Genomic DNA, 13591 nt, shown 5'->3' with positions numbered 1-13591 from the left:
CATGAGCCACAACATAGACAGCATTGTAGATACTGTAGCTGTGGCCAGTCATGCCCATCTCAAACTGAGGCGCAGGAAGGCTCTCCAGCCTCTCTTCCCCAGTACATGGCTCATTGCCTTCCATTAGCACACTGGAGTTTGGGAATGTACAGTCAAATGCTTCCTCCCAGAACTCTTGCAGAAAACCATCTCCTTCTGTTTTATCAGGTTTTAAGTTCTGAAGATATTCATTGAATTTTAGAACCTCTTTTGAATGAATTGTGAAGGAAATTGCCCCTTGAAAGAGCTCAAGATCCTTTAATATAAAATCAATCTGGCTTGTTATGATCCATACCTTCCCAAATGATGAACTTTCCTTATTTTCAGGATCTCGCAGAAATATAATACCTCTCATCCACATAATCGTCAATGATTCTCCAAAGAGTATACATGCACTGACTTTACCATCTGTTAAAGAGAAATAGATATCCAAGAGCACATCCACAGTTTCACTCAGCTTATCTAAATGGGCTACTTGTGGTATTTTTTGGTTGAAGGCTGAACAAATTCCATGCTCGGAAAGCAATGGTACCAGGGTCTGCAAGAAATTTTCTCCACCATCACCCTCTGCAACAAAAAGTCCAGCCCATGTCCATCCAAAATACTTTAGTAAGTTGATTATTCCCATATACTCATGGCTGTCATTGGGTACCATGTGATAAAAGAAAAGGACCTGGTCTGCACCACTCTCCTCTGGAGGGAAAGATCTGTATGTGAGCTACAAGGAAGTGAACAGGTAGGAAAGTTTTAAGGTTGGATGAACCTTCATTTTGAACATGTGCCTGTTTCAAGGTTTTATTCCTAGGGAGCCTCAATGACAGCTTTATTGGAAATGGAAGAATGTAAATTATGAAAATCCATATATCTCCACCCATTCATAGATCCTACCTGTGGAATTTTGTAGAGGCCTATGGTGTCAGCCATATAGAAGGAGGTAACAGAGCTAAGGCCCCCAATGATGGCTATGAGGTTTTTTTTAGTGCCACATATATAGTTGGGGTCAAATCTATGTGATTTGAAAAGTAGGTCCAGAGTAGTCCGGTAGGTCATCCTTGCATCATAATAACTATCATAGATGTGGAATCCAAGGGTGAGATTGGGCAAGATCTTTTGATTATTGTTGATTTCTTTTACAGCAAATGCCAAGGCAAGGGTATGCTGGTAGAATTTTGTCACCATGCTGCAAATAAAGTTATATTTTCAAAATTTCAAGTGGAAATTGTGGGTTTCTGGCTTAGCCAGAAATGCGCCCTGCAGCTTTGTCCCAGGTGGCCAATATGCCCCTTTAAACACTCTGATAGTTTTTGGAGTAGGCTTGAGATCACCCAAGTATGTTGGAATCACCATTCCTTGACCTGGATAGAGTCAGAGGACTCAGTTATGGGCAGGTGGAGTGGCAAGATGCAGGCAGACATCTTCATTGACTCTGCCATTGTAAGTCTCAGAATGCAAGCATGTAAGTGGCTGACTTCCACTAACTTGATTTAAATTAGATATTTATTTATTTTTAAAAAAGAAAGTACACTGTCACAGAAACAGTGAGGTATTTACTGCAAATTTCCCATACAGGAAGAAGAGTTTTAGCTTTAATGGAAGCTGAAAAGAAGACTGATTCAAATGAGACTCTGGCAGCATTGAAAACAATCCTGGGACCAACACCAGTGCACTGCCTCAGCTTTCTATAAATATACAGGAGTTAAGAAAAAGTACAGTCTCTGTTGAGGAGACAGCCAAAAAATGGAGTGAGAAGAATCACCAAGTTAAGAAAAAACTGGATGCTATACAGGCAGATTGTTATGTACTGAGCTGAATAGGATCCAAAATGCAGCAGTCTGATTGGTCCGCAGGAACCACCCAAGTGTGAAAAATTTGGGAGATCCAAGAACAAGATGAAGAAAACTTAAATCAAGATAAGTACAAGATGTGACCAAATTTCTTGAGATGGAGGAAACTCTGATGTTAAAAGGCATAATATTGAGTTTGATTCCTGGAGAAAACTGTGGAATGAAAATTTGAAATTTACAGCTTGTTTGGCATTAAAAGAAAATGTAATGAAGATGATGTACAGATGGTATCTAACACCATTAAAGTTATCTAAAATGTATAGAATGTGAGATAAAACATGCTGGAAATGTAAAGAATCAGACGGAGATTTTTGGGAATTGATCTATCATGAATTAAAAAAGATGTTCAGATATACCTTCCCCACAAAACCTGAAACATTTTTGCTAGGTTTGGTGGGAAAGGAATTTGTGAAGATAGATCAAAGACTATTTATGTACGCCACAGTAGCAGCGAGAAGTTTAATGGCACCAAAGTGGAAGTTACAGGAGGTACCTACGATTGTGGTTCAAGGACCCGACCCCCGCGAAGTAAAATGAAGACACAGGGACACGCGATATAAGGTTAATGGGCTAGAAAAGGCCACAACTTTATTGATTACAGCAATGAAAAGGTATTGGCTTAGGCATTGGATCGCGAAACAAGTGGGTTTATTCACCAGGGGTTCATCACCTGTTGATGCTAATCCAACTATAGGCTCACCCTGATGTCACCGAGGGTCGTGCCATGGCCTCCCGCCAAGCAGGCTTCGGATGGAATACACGACCACCAGATTCCTTTAGCGGAATACCCCTAGAGATTGAAGGCATAGGCGATGGCCACACCTAGCACTTCGACACACCACAACACATTATTCCAATGCCTAACCTACCCACCAATACCACCAAAAAGTTGTGACGATTGCTACGAGGCAGGCTACCAGGCCCCCCGGGCAACCGGGGCGACCAACCTAAGGTCCATAGCAAGGCCAATGACCTAAGCCCTAACTCAAAGGGAGTGGAGGGTGGGTGACTCACACAGGATGACAAAGAGAAATGAGGCTGGGGAAAGGCTGGCACTGCAGCATAAAGGCTGCTGGACACCCCCCCCCCACGGCACCTGGTTGGACGGCCACTGGGGGGGGCGTGAGTGCCAGCCAGGTGAGCTGGAGGCAGGGGGCAACGCCCCCTGCTATGAGCGGTGTTCAGGCTCCCGCCCACAACCACTCCCCTCTCTTTCAGGGAGGAGAGTCTTTGCGGAGTGGCAAGATGATGTACTTTGCAGAACTGGCCTGCAGGATTCAAGATCATGACAATCAAAATTTTCAAAGGGATTGGAGTAAATTTACTATATATTTGAATAATAATTGTAAAAATTGAAGACACCAGCAGGACTGAAATAAATCCTGCAGTATGAGCAATAGAAGTTAAAGAGCTAAAGTGTGAGATGGCATTTGAAAGTGGAAAACCAGCTGAAGGGAAATCACACGGTCAGCAGAACAGAAAGTCTTTGGGTTTGTTATTGTATTGTTGAAAATATTGTTTAAGGAGGAAAATAATATTATTATTATTTCTTTTAAAAAAAAAAACAGATTTAGGAAACTTGAGGCCCTCATTGACAGTCTTCCATAGTAAGTCAGCTTATGCCAAATCAAATAAAGGAGATTGTTTAAAAATTACAGTTTACAGTTTACATTAACAGCTCTAAGACACAGAATTAGAATTCTGAAAGAAATTCCATGAAGGATTATATATGTCCGGCAACTTCTCTCAAAAATAAATCACCTTCAACCCATTCCTTGCATCAAGAGATGTGCCCAGCAGTGCTCAAAAATGCCCCAGCTCTGAACACTAGTTCCGAAGGACCAGCTTTGATTGCGTATACACATTTTAAATCTGGTATTATTTCTCTTAGTTCTGCTTAAAACCTAATGTGAGAATGATTGAATGACTGAATAAATGAATACAATATTGGTGGGAATATCCAGAAGGAATATCATTTTGTAATGAATTGCTTAAAGCACAAGAATTCTGAAGAGAGTACAAAAAGAGCTTTACACAGCTGCCCTGGAACCATTGAATGAGGAACTGTAAAATTTGGTTGCCTTGGATATAAAATGTAACACGGTTGGCCAGTGTCTCTGTTATTGTTAATATTGGTGTTAAAAGTTTAAAAATATAAGGGAAAGTGATGAGATACAAGGTATCAAAGTGGGACAGCAAACCTATATATTAAAGCATTTACAGATGACGTAGTTTTTGTAGAATACCCCTTGGTGACTGTCTCCTTGTCTATTCCTCTGTAGCTTTACAGAATAGAAAGATTTTTAGTATGAGAGAACGAAAGTCTCTTTGATGTCTGTCTGCTTAGAAGACTCAGACAGTGACTGAGAATGAGAAGCACTCATGGTTGGCCCTACTGGCCCAATTTTAGGCAGAAAAGGTCACCAAAGCAGTTTATATACATCAGTGGTCAGAACTCACTACTTTAAGACTTAAAATCAGTAAGACATGAAACTAAAGAAATGGGGATTTAAAGGGATATTTGGGGAGACACTTACTATGGAGCTTTGAACATATTCTGTGAAGGCTGTTCTTTGAAGAAAACTTCATCAAATACATAAAAGATCTGAGAGGAAATCCCACCGATGATGAGGTCACCTGGCTGGTACCACTCATGGGGAACAGGAACAGGATAACTGGTGGGACACCTGGTAGTATTTGCTTTGTACACAAAAGCCACTTGCAAAAGCAGCAATAGAAATAGATCAAGCATCCTTGCAGTGCAGCTTATTTCCTCTTCCCACAAGCCTCTTAAGAAGTGGATACTGGAAAGTCTCATGAGTTTTGATTAATTGAACAAATTGTAATAATTTGGATAATTGCATGGAGAGATAATAACTTTTTCAGAGTTTTAACTCACAGTGACACTTTTAAAAAATCACCATCATCATCATAATGAGTGAAGCCATTTGTGGATGCAAAGCGACAAATCTTACAACAAGGACCACTTCTGAAACTCTAGATTAATGAAAGGACTGGGAAACCAACATTTCTCTACACAATAAATCTGTGGCAACACTCTTCTTCAAACACACACCCCCCCTTCCCAGATTCATCAACAAGAAAAGAATTAATCAATTGCTTTCCCAGGATTTCTTTCTTTTTTCTTACCCCCCCCCCCAGATTTTTATGTTAACATTATTTCCATACACACCAAACATTTTCTATATGTAATTATCCATTCGATTTCATCTCCTTATTTACTACTTTAATTCATTTTACTTCATAAATGTTATAGCAAGGCTGCTAATGTTTCTAAATAGCTACAGTGGATTTTAAGGTACTCAACAAAATTGTCCCAATCTTGTTTAAAAACTATCATCTTGATGTCTAATTGTCATGGTCATCTTTGCCCATTCAGCATTATCCATCATTTTGGTAATCCACTCTTATTTTGCTGGGACTTTCCCTTCCTTCCACATGCTTTTCCAGGCCTTCAACCTCTTCAGATAGTGTTTCATTTGCACTGGTAGCCTTCAGAATGAATTGCTCCTGCAATGCACATTTTGTGCGGCTGCCCCTGAGGCTGGCTTTTGCAGCTAGTGCAAAATGCAGTGGCTCAGTTGCTGACTGGGGCAGAATTTCACCATCATGTTATGATACTGTTGATGAAAGAACTGAACCACCTGCAAATGAGGTCAAGGTGCAGCTTGGGATCGGAATACTTAAAAGATACTCTTCCCAAAGTGAACAGCGGAAGTTAAGGATTTTAATTTTTTTAAGGTGGCTTCTCTTGTTAACCGCTTGTCATGGTGGATATTGTGGTCTAAGAAAAAAATAAGAAATGGAATTGGGTAGGGTCAGCATAGTATAGGGGGCTGTAAGCAGTCTGAGACACATTTAAAGTGAAAGGTGAGACCCGATTCTTTTCTTCTGGGTTCTGCGGACTGTTGACTGAATGCAGATCACCTTTGGAGCTAACCTTAGACTTAGCTCTGATACCTCCTTCCATTTGAGCCTCTACAGGATTCCACAGGAAGGTTTTATGAGTAGGGGCAGGATTTTTTTGTGCCACAAATCACACTCTTCTCTAACCATTCTGAAAATGATTTTGAGATTCAGAATGTGAATATGACCGATGCTGAAGCATTAGAAGCGGGAGTGTCTATCAGAAACGTAGACTACTCCTTACCAGTAGAGACTGCTACATAAGTGCAAGTCTGAGTCAAGCAGCTCGCAGGCAGCACCTTGGACACTTCCAACCCGAGCACCCTTGGCACACATCAACTGCAAGGAGCCGGGTTGACCTGAAGACTTACAAACTAACTTTGCCTCCTTGGAGAGCCTGGATGACTGATTAAAGGGTCCTAATATATTTTGCACTATTGGACATTTGCAGGGCTAGAGAAGTTCTGTATGTTACTCATCATCTGACTCAGATGACTATAGGGAGAAGTATTCTCTAGCCAGTGTAGCTCTGTACTATATTGTGGTAGATTTCCTGCCATGGAAATTGTCTATTTTAAGCCACATCTTGTGTCATTCACTCTATTGTCCCATTCATAGGTTATGACAATTCATGTTTTCCTTCTTTGAAGAAGCCCCAGAGATATTGCTAGGAAGGAGTTCAGGATGTCCCACCATGCATTTACGCTGACATCCACAAAACATGCCACGCACACACACACACACACACACACACACACACACGCAGCACCTTGAATATGCAAACCACAGTTTTTCAATACGTAAGTATCACCACAACTCTAGAAAATTCAACTGGCAGTATCCTTCAATTTAAGTGTCTGGAAAGCAAGCAATTGCTTCAACAAACATTTGTCAAATAAACAGTCACATGCTAAAAGTAATTGTTTATACTTATCTGTCAGGGAACTGCCATCGGAGCCAGAGGCGGAGGGAAGGCTCCCAAGCAATGCTGGAGAAGGGCCCAGCAGGGAGAGAGGGAGCTCATCGGCTGGGGAAGGAAATCAGCGTAACACCAGGGATAAAGGGGGGCGGATGGGGGAATTGGCGAGGGGGCTCCAGGACTCCTCGCCGGACACCAGTGGGGAGAGCATGGGTCCTCCGCTGCCCACACCCACCCTGCGCAGAAGACTTCCGTGCAGGGAGAGTAGGCGGAGACTTGGCGTCAAAGAACTTCTTTGCTGGAAGAGGTTCAAGAAACACCCACTGATGGATTCTGCTAGCGACTGAAACAGCCACAAAGTGAAGGGCTGTCCAGACAGAAAAGGTTTAACCAGGCAACCTAGCCAGGAGTGGCGGCAACTTACGCACGAGCCACCCCTATAACCATTACATTATCTATATACTTACCTATATACTGTTTGGTTTTATCCTGTTAGCTTGTATATGGCTCATTTCTGCAAGAGGAGAGTTATATCGATCACTTCCTTTCCCTTTACCACATGATGGTTACGGATGATGATGGAGGAGAAAAACTCTTGTGCGCCCTGGAGCACTTGTTCTACCAGCATGGGATCTGTTCATCCTTCACACAAAGAATTGAAAAAGTATTCCGATATGCTCATTGAACTTTATGACATACTTGAAAGTTATCACCATATTTTTCGTCCCATAGGACGCTCCGTCCCATAGGACGCACCTCCTTTTTTTTGTTCCCCCAAATCCAGGTCGGGGAACAGTGGGATGGTGGCGCTGCGCCTCGCCGCTGTCCCCCGAGCTTGTGGGGCTGGCCAATGTCTGTCCGGCGCACGGGGCGCTCTGCTTCAGGGGGCTCCGTTATAGACAGAGGTTTGCTGATTTTGCCAAACTCTGAGGGACTAAGTTTTTACGCACAAGCAGCTCATCATCCCATCACAGCAATCCGACAGTCCTTGAAAGCAGCTTGTGCAAGGAGAGGCATCATGAGCAACCCAGCCGGAACCGGAGAAGCAGGAGGAGCTGGAGCGGGTCCAAGCCTGGAAGAAAGGTACAGGGTGTTGGAAGTCCAGCTAGCACTGCAAACGGCGAGGCTCGAGGAGAGGAGGGCTCAGGATGCGGATAAGGGAAAAACCACCCCACTCGCAAGAAAGGTGCCCGGATTGGTGCAGAAGTTTGGGGGTGATCCCAGGAACTATCAAGCCTTTAGAACAGAGATGCAATATGCCCTCAATCTGCAGTTTGATGACTTTCCCGATGAGGATTCGAGAGTGGCGTTTGTGATTGGCCATCTCGAAGGGGGGGCGAAAGACTGGGTTAGGCCCCTGATGGCAGCCAATAATGACGTCCTAAAGGACACGAGGAAGTTTTTTCGTGCCATGGATCTGATGTTTTCCAGCGAGATTGAGCAGGGAGTGGTGCGCAGACAGTTAATGGCGTGTAAACAGGGGAGCCGATCTGTCCGTGAGTACTGGACTGAGTTCACCATGTTGATCCATAGATTGGGTTGGGATCTATCGGGTGAACCTATACAAATGCTGTTCGAAGAAGGGCTCTCTTCAGCAGTGAAAGATGAACTTTCCCGGGCGCCTAGGGTGGAGTCTATGGACCAGCTGACTAAATCCGCGCTGACCATAGCAGCGCGCCAGGAGGCGAGAGCTTTGGAAAAGCGGGAAGGAAAGGGGGAACGTTGGAGGGATTTCCGCATTCCAGAGATTCCAGAGCAGCCTTTCCCGCCAGTAGAGCCGATGGAAATTGGAACAGCGCGCGCGCGTGCAGTTTCAAACCCCAGTGAAGGTCGGAAGAAGGAGGGAAAGAGCACCAAGAAATGTTATCTCTGCCAGACATTTGCTGCATACAGGAGTTGGGAAACGGGCTTTGCGTTGAAAACCCTTAAGGCTGCTGGAACATATTTGCCGCCCTTTGTGAAGAAGAATCTATGTATGGCTAGCTTTGTAATCTCCGCCTTTTGAAGGGAGGTTTGCCAATGGTGCTTCCAAGATCTTGTATGATGGAATGTGAGCCCTAGGTAACTGAAGTATTTTACCTGTTCAAGGTTATGGCCATCCAGCACCCATTTAGACTGGGAGAATCTTCTTTCGAAGACTAAGATTTTAGATTTTTCATAATTAATGGATAAACCATTTCCAGAACAGTAATCAGAAAATTTCCTCAACAGATAATTCAAGCCCGGCCTGGAACGCGAGATGATGGCTGCGTCATCAGCATACAACAACAAAGGGGTCCTTCTCATTCCTATTTTTGGAATGTGTCCATCTGGGTCCATTAAGTTCTCTTCTAGGTCATTTAAGAATAGACAGAACAATGTGGGGGCCAAAATACAACCCTGTCTCACCCCCCTAGTCATCTCGATGCTGTTCGATAGCTGTCCCTGTCGACCGCATCGGACCTGCAGTTTGGTTCCATTGTACATGGCTTTTATAAGAAAGAGAAGTTGTTTGTCCTGCAGGATCAGACTCAATTTGGACCATAGCTGGGATCTGGGGATGGAGTCAAATGCTGATTTCAGGTCCATAAAGGCCACGAAGAGTGTCTGGCATAATGGGGACCTGCCAAAGCTAGATGGCTTTCAGGCAAAATTTATACGATCTCTGCTGCAGGTACCTAACTGCGTCCCCAATTCCGTACTTTTGTTGGAAGCTGGTGAATGCCCAATTTCAGCTAGAGCGTGGTGGGCTGCCCTAAGATATTGGCTCAGGATTTCAGTGTTTAATCTAGGGAAGGGTCTGTACCAACATTTGACCAATGAGGAATTTGTCAGCAAATGGCAGAAAACCATGGCTAAAAAAGCCACCTCTGTTGGTCTGTCTCCCCCCCAACTGTATTACCTGGGCTATGAAGGCGCCCAAAAGGCTTTAAAGCAAAGATTGAGATTGAACAATTCTTGGGGAAAAATGGACTTAAAAAACTGTCACAAGAAAATAGACTACTCCTGAACAGCCAAATAACACGACAAGAGATCGAACATGCCATTCAGAACATGAAATTGGGCAAATCTCCAGGGCCAGATGGCTTGACCTCCAAGTACTATAAGACATTAAGTGACTATTTCATTCAACCACTGTTGGAGGTTAGCAATGAAATTCTGGAGGGAAAGAAGGCGCCGGAATCGTGGAAGGAAGCTTTTATCACATTGATACCAAAATCAGAAACTGAAAAGACACAACTCAAGAACTATCGCCCCATCTCCCTTTTAAACGTGGATTATAAAATATTTGCTGATGTTTTGGCAGGTAGACTCAAAAGAGTTTTAAATGAAGTAATTCATAAAGATCAGGCTGGCTTTCTTCCAGGTAGACACATGTTTGCAAATACAAGGAACATTATTGACATTTTGGAACTCTTGCAAACAGATATAAACATTAAAGCAGTGCTAATTTTTATAGATGCGGAGAAGGCCTTTGATAACATCTCTTGGAAATTCATGAAGGGAAATTTAAAAGAAATGGGAGTGGGGCGGGGTTTTGAAAATGGGATTGATGTGATATATTCAGAACAAAAGGCAAAATTGATAGTTAACAATGTGGTAACTGAAGAGTTTAAAATTGAAAAAGGAAAACGACAAGGCTGCCCGATTTCCCCTCTGTTATTTATCTCAGTTTTGGAGGTGCTCTTGAATTTGATTAGAGGGGACCGGTTGGTGCAAGGGATTCAGGTCGGAGCGAAACAATATAAACTTAAAGCCTTTGCAGATGACCTAGTTTTGACACTGCAGGAGCCAGAATCTAGTACAAAAAGAGTATTACAACTGATACATGATTTTGGTCAGGTGGCGGGATTTAAGCTAAATAAACAGAAAACGAAGGTGTTGGGGAAAAATATGACAGATACAGAGTCAGAACGGTTTCAGAGAGAAACAGAACTATCATTGGTGAAAAAGGTAAAGTACCTAGGGGTAAACATAACAGCAAAAAATCTGAGTCTATTTAAGGATAATTATGAAAAATGTTGGTCTGAAATCAAGAGAGACTTGGACAGTTGGACAAAATTGAAGCTTTCTCTGTTAGGCCGAATTGCTGCTATTAAGATGAATGTATTGCCAAAGATGTTGTTTTTGTTTCAAACTTTGCAAATTGTGGACAAAACGGAGTGCTTCCGGAAGTGGCAGAGAGATATTTCCAAATTTGTCTGGCAGGGCAAAAAGCCCAGAATTAAGTTTAAGATATTAACAGATGCGAAAGAAAGAGGGGGCTTTGCCCTGCCAGACTTAAGGTTGTACTATGAAGCCGCAGCTTTCTGCTGGCTAAAAGACTGGCTACTTCTTGAAGACACTGATGTGTTGGACCTGGAAGGTTTTAACAATGCTTTTGGTTGGCATGCATACTTATGGTATGACAAGGTTAAGATCAATAAGGCCTTTAAGAACCATATTGTCAGAAAAGCAGTGTTCAATGTCTGGACAAAATATAAAGACTTATTGGAAAATAAAACTCCAAGGTGGCTTTCACCTCTGGAAGCTAAGGCCCGAAAAAGACCCAATATGGAAGCCGATTGGCCAAAATATTGGGAATTGCTAGAAAAAGATGGAAATAATTGGAAATTGCAGAGTATGGAGAAAATGAAGGATAAAGTGTGAGACTGGTTACATTACGCTCAGATTAAAGAAGTTTTTAAAAATGACAAAAAGTTAGGGTTCCAGGTGGAGAAATCGAAGTTGGAAACAGAATTGTTAGAACCTAAGACTAAGGTACTTTCAAGAATGTATAACTTGCTGTTGAAATGGAACACACAAGACGAAATGGTTAAATCGGCTATGATAAAATGGGCACAGGATATTGGGCATAACATTATGTTTGAAGACTGGGAAAGGTTGTGGACCACTGGGCTGAACTTTACTGCATGTAATGCTTTGAAGGAAAATGTAATGAAAATGATATACAGATGGTACATGACCCCAGTTAAACTTGCCAAAATATACCATTTGTCTGATAATAAATGCTGGAAATGTAAAGAAAATGAAGGAACATTCTTTCACCTCTGGTGGACCTGCCCTAAAGTGAAGGCCTTCTGGGAAATGATATATAATGAGTTGAAAAAGGTATTTAAGTATACCTTCACTAAGAAACCAGAGGCCTTCCTTCTGGGTATTGTCGGCCAGAAGGTGCTAAAGAAGGACAGAACATTCTTTATGTATGCAACAACGGCAGCAAGGATACTTATCGCTAAGAACTGGAAAACTTAAGATCTACCCACACTGGAAGAATGGCAGATGCAACTGATGGACTATATGCAACTGGTGGAGATGACTGGCAGAATTCGAGACCTGGGAGAAGAAAGGATCGAAGAAGATTGGAAGAAATTTAAGATTTATCTACAAAAATATTGTGATTTAGTGGAATGTTAAGAAGGATGCTTGGTTATAAATAATTGGCCATCACTAAATTGGATCGGAATTTGATGATAAGTGAGATTAAGAGAAACAAAAATTTGTTGGAGAATTGTTACATTATATTTAAATGAGTGGTTATAAAATTGCAAATAAGATGATAATTTGCTTGAAAAAATTTATTAACAATGTAAGTGGGAGCGGGAGATGTGAGGAAGTCTAAAGAAGTTATGAAATTTTGTTAAAACAAAGCAATGCTGTTTATTATCTTTGTATTTCTTTTATAAAAAACCCTAATAAATATTTTTTAAAAAATAAAATAAAGCAAAGATTATGGGACAATGCACACAGTGACTTGCGATCTCGATCACATGCAGTCTGTAGTCCACTGGCAGCAGGAGTTCAATATGGGTATGTCTTTGAGTTAACATCTTACATCAAAAACCTGACAGTACCTAACTATCGAAGGCTTTTTACCAAGGCCAGACTGAATGTCTTCCCCTCTGCAGTGCTGGATGGTAGGTTGAGAGGAGTTCCCTACCAGGACAGACTTTGCTCGTGTGCTCAAGACATCGATTCCATAAATCATATTTTGTTACATTGTGCGAAGTATGAGCAGGCCAGGGCTGAATTGATACTACCCTTGCTGGTGCCTTTCCCGGGAAGGTCAGAGGCTCACTATGTCAGGTTCCTACTGGAAGACCGGACAAAAGCTAGAACTTTGGGAGTGGCAAAGTTTCTATCGGTGGTTGCAAGAACAAATGAGCCCTATATTCCAAACAAAGTGCTTGATTAACCTGAAGGTAGGCTGTATGAACTCTGTATTGATTTGTAATGTTTTGTTGGTCTCTGGACCGTAATAAAGATTGGTGGTGGTTATCTCTGCCAACAGCCAGGTCACTTTGCCAGAGTCTGCCCGCAAAGAAAGGAATGGCAAGGGATGGCGGGAGCTGTTGGGGGGAAGGAGGAAGAAGTCAAGGAGCAAGTAAAAGCCAACGCCTGGCTGCCACCATCGGGGCACAGCAGCCAGGCCAAAGAGCAGTGAAAGTGCCCACGCCGGAACCCCCAAGACCAGCGCTTGTGATAGAGGTGTTGCTAGAGCTGCCAAACGGACACCCACTAAAGATAAAAGCGCTATTGGATTCAGGCAGCTCCTGTAATTTTATGAGTAAGGAGTTTGCAGCTGAACACCAGATACAGACTATCCCTTTAAGTAACCCTTTGCAGGTGACCACGATTGATGGGAGGGAGCTGTTGGGAGGAGAAGTGAGCCAACAGACTGTCCCAATGATAATGAGGGTGGCAAGACACACCAAACTGATAGTGTTTAACGTGGCCACCTTGGGAGGAGCTCCCATTATTTTGGGGATGAGCTGGCTAGCGCTACATGATCCGCTAGTAGGCTGGCATCAGAGGGTGGTTTCCTTTGGATCAGCACATTGCCTAGAACACTGCAAAGAGGGGAAGGCTCAGGAAGGGGCCA

Source organism: Podarcis melisellensis, assembly GCF_964234715.1.
Source record: "Podarcis melisellensis genome assembly, chromosome: 13".
In the NCBI taxonomy this organism is placed as follows: Eukaryota; Metazoa; Chordata; class Lepidosauria; order Squamata; family Lacertidae; genus Podarcis; species Podarcis melisellensis.
The sequence above is the reverse complement of the archived record's forward strand: the minus strand, read 5'-3'. Positions refer to the sequence as shown.